Source organism: Lissotriton helveticus, chromosome 8 (assembly GCF_964261635.1).
Source record: "Lissotriton helveticus chromosome 8, aLisHel1.1, whole genome shotgun sequence".
NCBI classification, from domain to species: domain Eukaryota; kingdom Metazoa; phylum Chordata; class Amphibia; order Caudata; family Salamandridae; genus Lissotriton; species Lissotriton helveticus.
Genome location: NC_136069.1, coordinates 785,456,542 through 785,470,486, shown reverse-complemented (window position 1 = coordinate 785,470,486; position 13,945 = coordinate 785,456,542).

The window sequence follows — 13,945 nt, the reverse complement described above, 5'->3', positions numbered from 1 at the left end:
GGCCAAAGGCAGCGCAACAATATTTTCTGAATAGAAGACACCACAAGGCGCTGAGATGCCAAGATCCGGATGGCACCGAGGTGGTGTTTAGTAAGGTGCACTGGTGTGGCCATCCTACAATGCTGAAAGTCGGCGCGGGCGCCCCGTTGGCCTGTGAGATGGCGGCAGTAGCGGACCGATGTGCGAATGGGGCCAAAGGCAGCGCAACAATATTTTTGGAATAGATGACACCAGAAGGCGCTGAGATTCGGTTAGCACCGAGGTGGTGTCTAGCAAGCTATGCAGCTGAGTTGCGTGTGCACTTGCGGCGAATAGGTCGAAGGCAGCACAACAATGTTTTCTGAATAGAAGACACCACAAGGCGCTGAGATTCGGTTACCACCGAGGTGGTGTCTAGCAAGTTGCTGCACTGGTGTGGCCATCCTACAATACTGCTCCGAATAACGGCGTGGGGTGCCCGAAGGGGGGGGGGAGGCGGCGTGAACGGGCCTTCCTAGGTGGAGGCTCGTCTGCTGTAGTGGGGCACCCCTTTACCGTTTCAGTTGCCATTCAGCTGAATTTTGGCCGCTCTTGATGCTACAGCGACAGGCGGCTGCAACAGGACTCTCAAAATGGCGGCCTGTTCTTTGGATTTGGGCCTGGTCCACTAAAATGGCCCTGGGACACCTTAGAACTCGGACGCTCGATTTTTTTTCCTTTCCTCTACATGCAAAAAAAGGTAAATGCCCGGTACGTTATACGCTTCATCTGCCACGATGTACTCTCCAGAGGAACCGAAAAAAAATATAGTTATGGTAACTATACCATGCATCGTCATATGGAGAGGTGGCACCAATTAATTATAGTGCTGCATAAAAGAGAGATTTGGAGGAGAACCCCCGACCTGCCAGTACATTCACCAAAGAAGTGGCACTGACAGCATCAGAGGCAAGGGAAACGGTCCCAAATATTTAGAAGAACTTTGCAAAGATTAAAATGACATGTTTAGATTGTGGCAAATTAATTTCATGTGGACAGATGAGTGTTACTCTATAAATACAGCATATGAACATCATCATAGTCGATGGTTGGTAGAGACATTTTGACTATATCCTGGACCTGCCCGTCCTCGCCCAAAATGGCGCCGGAATAAATGGGACTCGTAACTCCTTGTTGTGTACTGGTTGCAGAACCTTGAAATCACGAGATACGTATGCAGTTTTGAAGCACATGGCGGGCGGGGACGAGAATTGATTGAGTATTTCGACATCCCTATTGATATTAAGTTCTGATGTGTTATTGATTACTGTACTATTGAAAGTTCGAATTAACGTCACGCATGGTACTTGCCCGCAAATGTATATCTAGATAATTTTATTGTAACTGGCCCTGTCGTATTTTAATTATAAAATGTACGTCCACCGATTCCGCAACTGTTAGACACCTTAGTTCTTGCAACCTAATGGCCCGCCCGTTACGTTCCTCTACAGTGTAAATGTCTACTCATCATATACGATTACAGTTTGCTCTGTGGCCGGCCCACGTGGTTATAGGCTCGTATTTGTATAATTAAATTTTCACAATAAAGGTTTTTAAAAGAAAACATGGTAGTAGTATATACATTGGTAAAGTTTTTAATAATAGTCACTGTTTTAGAATCATTAAAAGGCAAGTGAAATAAAGCAGACCAATCACATGAAGGGTAAAAGGTATAATACGCAGGAACGCAGTAAAGATAAATGGTCAAGGGCTGTTGTGTTTTCTACTCCTGCAACATAAAGTGATCGATAAGAATCTCATATTCAGGCGTATCGGCGACTAAGACAGCAGGTCGACCCTCTTTTGCTCAACGGCTCCGTCATGGGACGAAGAAACGCCCTTTTTCTCGAAAAAAGAATATATTTTACTTGCAGGACAGTTGTAAATTTTCCGGTTAAGTACATTAGCCTGGAACATTATAACATATATTTAAGAAAAAATAATGTTCGGAAGTAATAAAAAGCGTAATTTTTAGGTAATATGACCAAGCCTTTCATCATTAGAATAAGAAAAGTAAAATGAACCAATGAAAAGTTTTATTAACAAGTCACATGACCTGTTATGCTTACGTTACGCGCTGCGCGTCGCGCCCCGGATGACTTCCGGATGCGCTAACGCGGCGCGTCATATGACGCATTACGCGACAACGCAGGTCCAGAATATAGTCAAAATGTCTCCACCAACCAGCGGTCGGAACACAACCCCTTTCAGCAGGCTAAATAGTTCTGTTAAATGACAACAGAAGGGACAGGCAACAAGAACCATCAGTCAAAGAGGGGAGGGCTAGTTCTTCTCTACCGGGTTACATTGGGGCGCTACCGGAACTGATCGAATTGGTAGTCTACAGTGTTTCTGGATGTTTCAGACTGAAGCTGGCGTTAGCATGAGAGCACCACCATTTCGTAGCTCCGTCGTGGCCATTCCGCGAGCAATCATGGCAGCCGCTCTTTATCGTTATTTTGGGCGGGGTGGGTGGCGGAGCCGAGCTGTATTGCAGCCATCATGGTGTGGAGTTCAGTTCATCTCACTAGTTTCGTATTTGTCATGAGGGGTTGTTCTTAATGTTTCTATTTTAGCGAGGTCAAAAAGAGATCCCATTAGTGGCCTACTGATTTTGCTCGATTCCTTTTGTTTTTTTACACGATTTTTCGTTATCTGCAAAGACTAAACAGAGTATTGCGACTCTGTGTTTGTTTGTAAATAGAGAATGAACCAAAGAGAACCAATTCTAAAACAGTAAATGCTTGGATAACAATCAATCAAATGGAGAGAGAAGCAGGCACGACGTATTACAACGGGGGCAAAGGCCTGCGTTAACTACCTTTCACTATCTGCAAAGAGAGAGTACTCCTAATAGAAATGAGGGGGGGGCAGCATTCAAAGCAGATCAGTGTGCATAAACACGAAAATGTTTTTACTTACCACGTACTTGACATTCGACAGCTTATGATATTTGCTATTAAAAAACCATTGAAATTCACTGAAAAAACCATAGGTTATAGACCATATATAGTTAGGAATTAGCATTTACAAAACCTTGAAAATTCACTGAAAAAACCATAGGTTATAGACCATATATAGTTAGGAATTAGCATTTACAAAACCTTGAAAATTCACTGAAAAAACCATAGGTTATAGACCATATATCGTTAGGAATTAGCATTTAAAAAACCTTATTTTACCCACACAAAACCATTGAAATTCCATATATAGTTAGTTGCACTAACTATATATCGCGCACCCGCAATCCACTGCTGATGATGTCACATATTACATCATTCATGACATGGTCAGTGACATCACTGATGACATCACTGATGACATCTCAAATGACATCACTGATGACATCACTGATGACATCTCATTTGACATCAATGACCACATCACTGATGATATCATTCATGTGACAATACAATGCATCTCCTCACATTTTATTATAACCTCTGTTTCACCCAGTGTTAAATACAGAGTATAATTTTTGAAACCATTGACACACCAATACTAGTTACTACATATGCACTCACTGATTCCTACGTCTACACACACCTTCACTCATTCACCCATACAATCATTCATACATACAATCACTCATCTTTACAACACTATCATATGCACTCATACACCTATACATACACTCACAGTCTGCCACTCATCCATGGAGTTACTCACTCACGTAGTCAGTCATGTAAAGAATCAATGACACTTCCATTTTCTTGTCTATACAGTTAAACATAGAGCACCTTACATTTTCAAACATATACTAACACATACTTACCTTCTTATACAATCATTGATACAAGTACACATTGATCTGCACAGAGTCACACACCTCCCAGCCAGCCACACACACACTCAGTCTCCCATACAAATACTTGGGCAATCAATCAATAACCCATATAGTTACTCATACAGCTACTGATCAACACATGCAGCAGTTTACAGAACAACAGACATAATGATGCACAAATTAAGACAGTTTAGTCACTAACCCATGCACTCAGTGAGACACATTTAATCACTCACTCATACAGTTAGTCATGCACCTACTAAATCCTTCGTCCAGACACTTATACATCCACTCATTCTTCAATATGTAAGACATATTTAAACTTTACAGAAGCAAAAAATCACTGGATGTTGTTATCAGTCATGTCATCAGTGATGTCATTTGAGATGTCATCAGTGATGTCATCAGTGATGTCACTGACCATGTCATGAATGATGTAATATGTGACATCATCAGCAGTGGATTGCGGGTGCGCGATATATAGTTAGTGCAACTAACTATATATGGAATTTCAATGGTTTTGTGTGGGTAAAATAAGGTTTTTTAAATGCTAATTCCTAACGATATATGGTCTATAACCTATGGTTTTTTCAGTGAATTTTCAAGGTTTTGTAAATGCTAATTCCTAACTATATATGGTCTATAACCTATGGTTTTTTCAGTGAATTTTTTAAATATCACCCCCCCCAGGGCCCTCATAACATTTTGAATACTGATGTACTCACCAGACGGAAAAACAACAAATCGTGTATCCACAAGCACTCGAATAAATAAATAGAATTAAAACACCATTCATCCGATCGCCATGAAACTTTGGGAAGTTGCTGAGTACACTCCCGCAAAGGTTTCTGGCATAATTGTTTTTTAAATATCGGCCCACCAGGGCCCTCATATTCTTTTGAATACTGATGTACGCACAAGACGGAAAAACAAAAAATCGTGTATCCACAAGCACTCGAATAAATAAATAGAATTAAAACACCATTCGTTCGATCGCCAGGAAACTTTGGAAAGTTGTTGAGTACACTCCCGCGAAGGTTTCTGGCATACATTTTTTTTTAAATATCGGTCCCCAGGGCCCTCAAAATCTTTCGAATACTGATGTAGGCACCAGATGGAAAAACAAAAAATCGTGTATCCACAAGCACTCGAATAAATAAATAGAATTAAAACGACACTTGGAAATGTTTTCCATATTAAAATGAATAAGTTTCAATAAAAATGACACAATGTAAATTGAATGTTATCATTACGAGTTTCTTGAATTTCCTTTCTTCTGAGATCGCAGCAACGCGCGACGGATAAGCTAGTACATTATATAGGAGTGCGTTCGTCTAAAATACTATGTCACATTTTTGTGTATAGTCAGCTACAACCCTTTGCCTCCCTCCGATGCGTACTCAAGCCTCACTGCTCACCTTTTTGTGGAAAAGACACCTTCTTCATGATGTAGTCCCGATCTCCAACAAAGAAGTCGCATATATGGTGCAGAGTCTTGATATCTCTATGGCTAACGACATACTTCTGCTCCCATCATCATCATCGCAGGTTATTCACCCGCTCCTTGCTTCGGGCACCACTAACTCAGTGAAGAAAGAGGCCGCGCATGTAGCAGTGGGCCCCTTGTTTGGTGCTTTGGGAACAACTCTAAAATGGCGTACAACACGTGCGCTCAGTCTTTTTTATACATAGGGTCACATGTGTAGTGACGGATACGCTGAATGGGTGTGGTGTGGGTGTTTACCAGCCATGAGGGAGTGTGTGTGTCGATCTGACAACTAGACCTGCAACTAAGAATTCACTACAATGGAAATTTGGGCCTTGTACTGTTGTTGTGTTTTCCTGGTAGCTTAAGAGTGGCTTTCTTTTTTCTATGTGACGTTACGATACAGTCACCATGTATGTAGCCCATATGTGACGCATTTTATTGTACAATGCGTTTCAAAAACTAGTTGTGGTAGGGTGCTTTTAAATTAAACTGTGTACTCTGCTTACGAGTTTGTTGAGTATAGAAGTATTTTTTTTTCTATTTTCTATTCTATCACAATTGTGCTGACTTTTCTCCTTTAGCGTGCAGTACTATATTATTTTATAAACTGTTGAAATCATCTTTGAAAGAAGACTGGAAGCATGTAAGCTGCTCTTTGTGACGAAAAGCAATGCCGGCTCCCGCAGGAAGTGGGGAGCCGGCTGGGACCGTGGAGGCCTTGGGGCTCTTCCCACGATCCGCAACGTTACATTTGAGCCCCGGGGTCCTCGGCGATTATAAAAAGTAGTGAGGAAGGCTATTTTTTTATGGTAGATTTATCTACCATACAAGCATGTATGGACGACGTACTGTGCGAAGATTGGAAGTCGTCCCATAAGCGTACTGAAGGAAGAAAAAGAAGAATATTTTTCAGATATGTATGAAGTGTATGTGTTTAGATGTTGGGTGGCTCTAAAAAGAGCCCTTGTGTTTATTGGGAGATTTCAGTACCTACAAGTAAGCACCAATGCTGAGTCTGAAGTTCAAGAGGAAGAGTCTGTTACCCTCATCTGTAAAATGTACACAAATCTCCTATAGATGTCATGCATATTGAAACGCAGATTGTTGTGGTAGATGGACCCCATTCGATAATCTCGGAGAAAGGCAGAAACAGATTTATTCATATGTTTCCTAGATTTCTCAATCTGTTGACAATAGTGGTTGGACCAGTTCTATTTCTGCCTTTGGCATATATTAGAATAGACAAAGGCAGTTTTGGGGAAAAGTGTCATCAATTGTGCAAAGGTGTCCTTCATAAGCATTTCCAGACCTACCCCTGTCAAAGTGCATAGGTCATTGCCACCACAGTGCACAATTATGAGGTCAGGGTGTTGGAGATGTAAAAAGGATTTCACCAATGGCATCAATTCGTGCCACTTTAATCTTCTCTGTCCAATCCATTTAATGTCTACATTTTGTAAACGTAGGTCTTTGTGAATTCTTTTCTGTTCTGCGTACCTTTGGCTCCAGAAAATATAGCTGTGGCCCACAATCCACACTGTAAGCATCTTGAAGAGAGGTCTGGATGCACTCTGATGGTCTCTGTAAATTAAATGGCAGTTTGAAAAGTAAGATTGCTCTAAAATGGTGGACAACATGCCGGTTTGAAAAAAGAAAAGAAATGATTAGTTGTTTGACAACATTCTACACAGAGCTAGGATGCATGTTTCTGTTTTCTAAAAGCCTGATTTTTTATTGGTTAAGAAAAACTGATAGAAAAGAATAATACATAAGATAAGCTGGTATATTCTCAAGTCAAGCACACTTGCTGTTTTATTTTGCAACAATGTATGATGAACTTTTCACCTGTGTGCTCAGTTAGGTGTTCCCTGAAGTGTTTCTATGGTAACTGGCAGAATGTGGAATGGGGGAAGGGTTGAAAGTTTTGTCAGTTGGAAATGGTGCAAAAGTTCAAGTAATATAAAAGTGTGTTTCGTTTTGATTTAATATGAGAATAAATGTGATTTTTTTATTTAATTGTATATGTGTGTAGATTGAGTGTGTAGATTGACAGGAAACGCTGGCTTTTTGCTATAGGACTTCCTGTCCCCCTAGGACTACTTAGGGGGTTTTACAATGATCCCCAAGGTCAACATTTTTGATGGCCTTTGTTGAGGCTTTGCTGGCCCTAGGGAGTACCACCTCCAAGTTCCGGCTCTTGTAGTGTTAGAGGGGGACCTATTCCCAGGACCCTGCTGTTTGCTATGGTAGGGCGAGAGTTCTCTTTCAAGTAGGAAAGAAGATTGCTTTTTGTCTGAGAGAGCAGCATGTAAGCTGGACTCTCTGACAAAAAGCAATGCCGGCTCCCGAAGGACGCAGGGAGCCGGCTGGGACCGTGGGGGTTTTGGGGCTCCCCCCACGGTCCTGAATGTTATATTTGAGCCCCGGGGGATGGGGTCCCCACGGATTGTAGAAAATTAGTGATAGATGCTATTTTTTTTTTTTACGGTATATTGACTGTACGCATACAGTGCGAATTCTGAAAGTCGTTCCATAAGTATAAGTAAGCAAGAAAAAATCAATTAATAATATATATTTTACAGATATCTATCAAGTTTATGTGTTTTTATGTTGGTTGCTTCTAATGAGACCTTTTATCTTTATTGGTACTTATTAAGTTTGGGCGCAAAATCTGCTCTGCTTGCGAAATTTGCGAATTTTTGACAATTTCGCGATCCGCGAATCTCGCGAAATTGCCGAAAAATTTGCGAATTCGCGAGCGGGCAGATTTTGTTTTTAGGGCCCCAGGAAGCACAGTTAAGGCAGGTGCTCAAGTTGCAGCTAACGTTGTAACCATTTTAGAATGGCGCCGGCAAGCTGCCAGAGTGCTTGCTGGCGCCATTCTAAAATGGTTACAAAGTTCGCTTCAACTCGGGCACCTGCCTTAACTCTGTAAGTGCTTCCTGTGGGCCAAAAATTAAAAATCAACAGGAAGCACTTACACATATAAATAAATCAGCTGGCTGAGTTGAAGCTCAAATTCAGTAACATTTTAAACAGCCCAAAACATTAGTGAGCACGGTCGAGGCTGGGCAAGTGTGCTTTAACCCCATATCTGCCGTCGAAAATTAGCTGTAATACCCGAGGGAGGTCTTTGCATCCCTGAGTTTCTTGAGCGCAATCTCCGTTCCTGTGACCAGGAGGCTGCTTGCTCCTCAACTGCTGCCCTGCCCGCTCTCCGACCCTTTACACACGAGGCATGTTGACACGTATAGAAGCCCCGCACCACACACTAGCGGTATCAAACGTCTTCCCGCCCTTTCCCAACTATGATAGACAGCTCGCTCAAGGGAACTCGGCGCCTTTTGGCGCGGTGGCAAAGTTACAGGCACACAAGGTCAGTGGAGACAAATCTTCTGGCCCTATGCAGCTGCAGTATAGGAAAAACACTATCATTTACCCAACGAGGTAGCACTTACTGGATTAGCAAGTAGTACTCCAGTTGAGTAGAGGTATTGCACAAAACGGTGGCATCTTTGTGGATAACTATGCAGGGCAGGATTCATTCTGGCAAGAGGCTCCTGTCACAAAAATGAAACCTCAACAGGAAGCACTTACAGATATAAATAAAGCAGGTGCCCGAGATGAAGCTCAAATCCAGTAACGTTTTAATCAGGCCAAAAGCATTAGTGAGCACGGTCGAGGCTGGGCAAGTGAGCTTTAACCCCATATCTGCCATCAAAAATTAGCTGTAATACCCGAGCGAGGTCTTTGCATCCCTGAGTTTCTCAAGCGCAATCCCCGTTCCTGTGACCAGGAGGCTGCTTTCTCCTCACCTGCTGCCCTGCTCGCTCTCTGACCCTTTATACACAAGAGGCATGTGAACATGCATAGAAGCCCCGCACCACACACTAGCGGTATCAAACGTCTTCCCGCCCTTTCCCAACTATGATGGACAGGTCACTCGGCTCCTTTTGGCGCTGTGGCAAAGTTACAGGCACACATGGTCAGTGGAGACAAATCTTCTGGCCCTACGCAGCTGCAGTGTAGGAAAAGCAGTATCATTTACCCAATGAGGTAGCACTTACTGGATTAGCCAGTAGTACTCCAGTTGAGTAGAGGTATTGCACAAAACGGTGGCATCTTCGTGGATAACTATGCAGGGCAGGATTCATTCTGGCACGAGGCTCCTGTCACAAAAATGTTACCTCAACAGGAAGCACTTACAGATATAAATAAAGCAGGTGCCCAAGTTGAAGCTCAAATTCAGTAACGTTTTAATCAGCCCAAAACATTAGTGAGCACGGTCGAGGCTGGGCAAGTGTGCTTTAACACCCATACCTGCCGTCGAAAATTAGCTGTAATACTCGAGGGAGGTCTTTGAATCCATGAGTTTCTCGAGCGCAATCCCCATGTAGTTCCAGTGACCAGGAGGCTGCTTTCTCCTCACCTGCTGCCCTGCTCGCTCTCTGACCCTTTATACACTAGAGGCATGTTGACACGCATACAAGCCCCGCACCACACACTAGCTGTATCAAACGTCTTCCCGCCCTTTCCCAACTATGATGGACAGCTCACTCAAGGGACCTCGGCGCCTTTTGGCGCGGTGGCAAAGTTATAGGCACACATGGTCAGTGGAGACAAATCTTCTGGTCCTTTACACAGCTGCAGTATAGGAAAAGCACTATACATTTACCCAGCGAGGTAGCACTTACTGATTAGCCAGTAGAAAGTACTCCAGTTGAGTAGATGGAAATCGCTAGAAAATCTGCGATTTCGCGGGAAAATCCACGAATTCGCAGACTTTTTTGTGATTTTGCGCGAATTTGCGGACAGAAGATCCGCAAAATTCACCCATACTTAGTACTTAAAAGTAAGTGCTTATGCATAGTCTAAATTTGTTGAGGAGCAGTGTTTTATAGAGTGCTGAACTTTTGACCTCTGTTGACAGTTGACTTTTGCATGATCTGTTGGGGGTAGGATGGAAAGTTATGTCAGTTGGGAAGGTTTGAAATGTTGAACCAATAGAAATGTGTGTTTCGTTTGAATTAATGTGTGAAGGATTTTAATTGGTTATTTACATGTATCTGTGTGTAAAATGAGAAGGAAAATGTTCCAAACACTGAACTAGAGAGATTCTGTATAAGAATATCTACTGTGTGAGTGGCATTCTTCTTAATCTATAAATCAATTTAAAAGGTGAGTTGATAAGTTGTATGGGAATGTATGTGGTGCATCTTTGTACATTAAGGAATTATATTTGTCCCTTTTTAAACGTTTTATGGTAGTAAATGTGTTTTGCTGTAATGCATGCTATTATTTTTTTTGTTTAATATCACATTGTGCGCCTGTGTACTTGGTTAGTGGTATTTGACTAGGTTATGGCGCCTCAAAGGAATGTACACCTTGCTTATTGCTAGAATAATTGTTAGTGTGAGATACGGTGCTACAAAGAGAAGAGAACCACTTCCACTCTTCTAGTTTGGCTAAAGCCACAAGAACATTTGATACTCCTTAGCACACGTATAGTAGAATTCTGACAGTTCACATGTGTTTCCACCATACATCAATCATACATTCATGAAAAAAAAAAATTCAGTTCCTTGTGTTCAGGTTTGTTGATGATGCAGTTTTATTTCTGGAGACGTCACAGCCGACACGTGTTTCGTCGTTGAGGGAATGTAACCCACGACTTTCTCAAGGCTGTTAGATAAAGACATGTGATGTTGTGACATACTGTTCATAGTATTTTCATAATATACAATACATTTTATAGACCTATTGTGTTCTTAATTTTTGTACGATTAGGTGATGGTTATGGTTATACATCCTCTGAGTTATTATATTACCATTTTTAATTTATCTGTACAAAATTAGTTGATGTTTGTCCTTGATGCGTACATAGTGCTTATGACAGTTTTGGAAGTCTATGGACCCATTAAGAAAGATATGGAGAAGCCAGTGGTTTTATACATCATAATGCATCCTATTATTGGTGTGCAAAGTGATTTATTCTTTGGGCAGTTGTGATTCTAGTTTGCTGTGATTGGTGGTAGCATGCATAACAGTGAATCATGCTTGAAATACCTATTCTCCAAATTGTCGTTGTTTCTGTGGGGAAGAATTTCAGACTGAGATTTAGTTTTAGTCTCAACTCTGTTCGTAAGTTACATTTGTTTTAACATTTTAGTTGTTTGCATTGTTCTTAGTCTATTTACTTACATTCGTTGAGGTGATAATTCCAACCCTCAGTGGGGTTCTGCTTGGGGACGTTATTTCTGGATAGTTAATTCGTTGTGACCGGAGTGTCGGTCGATGTTTCAAACAGCTGTGAATTAATTTAAATTCAGAATTATTTCTCTGTAAATTTCTAAATTATTCGAGCATGACTAGCGTTTCTTATTTTATGTCTAGAAGTACATCTTGGTTCCTATGGCTTGCTAATACCGTCTATCCGATTATACATTATCCTGTCACTCGTGATGAGATCGTTGGTTGGCTGGTTACATGCCTCCGTTTTACATGTTGGAGTGGTAACAATCCTATGATTTTAGTTATGCTCGATCACCTTTAGGCCCATTCGCTGCTCTTTATGGAGCTTGCGAGACCATTGATGTTAGGCGACAATTTTTAGAAATATACTTTTACTTAGCATTTAAAACAAAACCAATCCTGAGTCCCGCTTTGAATCACGCTATCTTCTGTGTGTCATTAAGTCAGAAAATACCGGCAATTCTAGCCTTATTCCTTTCCTCAGTTTTAAATACTGGCGTAATTGTGAACCAGTGAATTTAATTATGCGCGATCATATTTAGGCATAGTCACTGCTCTTTATGGAGTTTGCGAGCCCATTGTTGTTAGGCGACAGTTTACATAAGTATACTAATGATTGGTGTTAAAATAAAAACCAGCCTTTAGTCCCGCTTTGAAGCACGTTAACTTCCGTGTATCATTTAATTAGATAAATAGCGGTAACTCAAGCCTTTTCTGACAGCTCTATTTTGGCCACTCTTACTCAACTTTCAAAGACGACTTTCATGTAGCTAGTCTTTCTGTCGAAGTGACATTATACAATTTACACGTCTCGCGTTCATGATGAGCGCTTCGTTCTTACCTGTTCGCAGCTTATCTCATTATCAAAATTCGGTCCCGCTGCAATCCTTATCGTGCAGTGTCTGCTTCCCCGTTGTTGTGCCTTATATTTTGAATTGAAGAGGTCCCGCGTCTCCTCACCTCTTTCACTTCCGGTTTAACCGGTGTTTACGTGAACATACTTAGAGTGGGTATCTTTTTACGAAAATGGTGGCCATTTTGACCTTCCAGTAGTATAATAATGTTATATACGGCCCACGGCGTTGGTTGCTTGCAAATGCCTTGTTATTCTATCCTGTTTGCATTATCATTGGTTTGTTGGCGCACTGATGGGGTCTAGTTATAAAACAAACTGTTTTTTTAAAAATATTTATTTTTTAAAATAAGATATTTCTTTATCTTAGTTATTTCGTTATTTGTCTCACATCTAATGTCTCCCAATTTATAGGTGCTCAATTTTGGAGTTTGTTTTGCAGTTGACTTTCTATATTAACGTGTTTGTGTATTAAAAAAGGTTAATTTCTTTTTTTTTTAAACGGTAAAGTGCAATCATATACCTGAGTGTGATCGTTATTGTGGGTGATTAGACAATCGGTTAACAGTGTTTACGACTGTCATGGTACATTAAATCAAACATTTGTGTAAGGGCGCTTATTTACAGTCCTGGTTTTATTCAGTTGGCCCTTCAATACTGTTCATGTGCCTAAAAAGTAGTGTAGCTCATGGTCAATGTTTAAGCCCAGTTCTACACTTTTAAGTGTCATTATCCAGATTGCCTCCCTCCTTCGTAATGCTCGTTCCCTATTACCCCCTGTTGGATGGGTAGTTATGTGTTCAAATCCCAAAAATTTGAAAGTATGGTTTGACGTCTGTGCTGGACAGATGGACATGTGTGCTGCCACTGGGTAACACATGTCGCCTTGTTTTACAGACCTTATGTGCTGATTGATCCTGTCCCTCAGTGGTCTCTTAGTACTTCCTACGTATCTTTTGCCGCATTTGCAGTCCAGAGCATATACTAGAAACTTGCTTAGGCAGTTTATAGTGGTGTTGATATGGTGTCTTTTGCTGTTTGGTCCCTCAAAGTCCTTTTTCTTTTTGTAAGCCCATTTGCAGGCTACACACATTCCACAGCTGTAGAATCCGGGTTCTGTTAGCCATGTGGTTTTACTGGTCTTTTGTTGGTAGCTCGGACTCAAAAAATTCCTAAGTGTCTTCCCCTTTCTAAATGTTAATGTGGGTCTTTCTGTTAGATATTTGTTAAGTGTTGTGTCTGTTCTAAGTAGATGCCAGTGTCTGTTAAGACGTTTCCTTAGAATAGTAGCCCAGTTGTTATAACCTGTCACTAGCCTGATCTTTTCTTCTTTGTTTATACGTTTAGGTTTGTCTTTTAGGGTATCCGCTCTGGCCACTGCATCAATTCTATTAGCAGCTTTCTGTAATTGTTTTTGGTTATACCCTCTGTTAACAAATCTTGTGATCACCCCTCTCTTTTGGGTTTCAAATTCCTTGTCATCGCTGCAATTGCGGCGTGTTCTCACTAGTTCCCCATAGGGGATTGCTCTTTTTTGGTGTTCTGG